Genomic DNA, 1680 nt, shown 5'->3' on the forward strand with positions numbered 1-1680 from the left:
CCGCTGGCACGTTGTGCAAGAGGCGCTGGCCAATCCAGTCGAACGCAATCTGGCGCGCTTCGTCGTGGGCGAGCAGATTTGTGGCGCCCGTCTAGCAGATACTTCAAGTTGAGTGCGTTTATCCGACGCGACCGCGAGATTGTACCGGCGTGTGCTGGCACCACGCTTCAAGAGCCTCGCGCGTTGCGACGTAGCGCTGGACGCGGACGCGGAGGCTCGACGCCTGCGCTTGGCTTTCGCGGAGCTCGGCGACAAAGACGGCGGCGATCTCACGCCACGTGAGCGCGCTCGCCGGCTGCTTGTCGCGCAAGTGAGCCATCGTGGCCTCGAGTTGCTCTATCTGGCGTACCAAGAGCATCTTTTCTTCGGCTTCCAGCCGCCGGAACGCGCGATTCCGGTGCTTGTTGTAGAGCCGCTTCTTCTCGAGCGCGGACAGGACCTTCTTTTCGTCGCTCGTCGTCGTCGACGCGGGCATCATCATGCTGGGCGGCGTTGTTGGGTGCATCCACAAGTGAATTTAGGAAATAGCTCGAGCCCCACGCTGCGTTGGCGCCGCACAACTCACTGCACACAACTCATCGGATGACGGTGTTGCCTGGGACGTGCGGGCCAATTAGTTGTGCGCCGTGCTCGGATGGTTGAGTTGCTGGTGCCAATTGGCACCAGATGGCGGCGCTCGAGAGAGGATGGAGGATGGAGAGTGGCATCATGCTGCGTCCAACGTGCAGGGTCGCAAGGCTGAACAAAGAGGCATTTTTATCCCCCTTGGTCGTGTGCAAGTACAAGACTTGACCACGCGACTCGCAGGAGGACGGACATCAACGATACGAACGAGCTCGTCACGACGCTCCGTGGGCCGTGTGGACAGCTCATGTGGTATACAAGTATAGTAACCTACCGTTATCTGTGGTGGACAGCATCACGACACGGCACAAAGCGATGATCATGGTTGCTGATTATGGAGACCTGCGTGTGTGGCCATCGGTTTTAGAGTTGAAGCGTGCACTTGCCTTGGTCACGGCCTTGCTTGTACGTTGCCGCCAAGAATTATTTTCCCTTGGTCGCCGCCATGCACATGGTCACCGAACCTTTGTATTTTACAAGGGTCTAATGCCAGAGCTTGATACGACTCTTCTGGCCGCTGCGTGGTCAGAGCTACAAAACATTATTGCACGCTTCGGCATGAGCTTCCGGCATGGACAACTAAGGCACCAGAACAGCTGTTTTCGGCCAACACATCCCTTAACCCCGACTTCCTGCTCCGTGGTAACGTTAAGTCTAAGCACTGGGGTACCGACCACATACGCGAGCTACAAGTACGAGCCCCGATGCGTGTCGATATGTCGACTCGTACTCGATTTGGTCACTCCTTCTCGCTTCGGTCAACTTGATAGGTGGTTGATCGTTGCCATCCCATCGGCACTTCACGCGACCGTTGCGGGCCACGAAAGACAAGATGTGGTGCAGCCACTACTTGTACACGAATGCAATAGCAAACGAGCACGTCGTACGTGGCCATGACGTGGCACCGCGTCGAGCAATGCGTCATGCAAGCCGTCGTGTGACGTCACAGTTCACGTCAACGCCAACCTGCTGCGCGCTGATTGGTGCATACACCACGGGTGGTCATTTTCGGATTTCAATGGAACTGCCGCCGCCGCTGGTGCCGGGCCGCGCCGT

The sequence above is a fragment of the Saprolegnia parasitica genome, assembly GCF_000151545.1.
Source record: "Saprolegnia parasitica CBS 223.65 unplaced genomic scaffold supercont2.157, whole genome shotgun sequence".
Classification (NCBI taxonomy): Eukaryota; Oomycota; class Saprolegniomycetes; order Saprolegniales; family Saprolegniaceae; genus Saprolegnia; species Saprolegnia parasitica.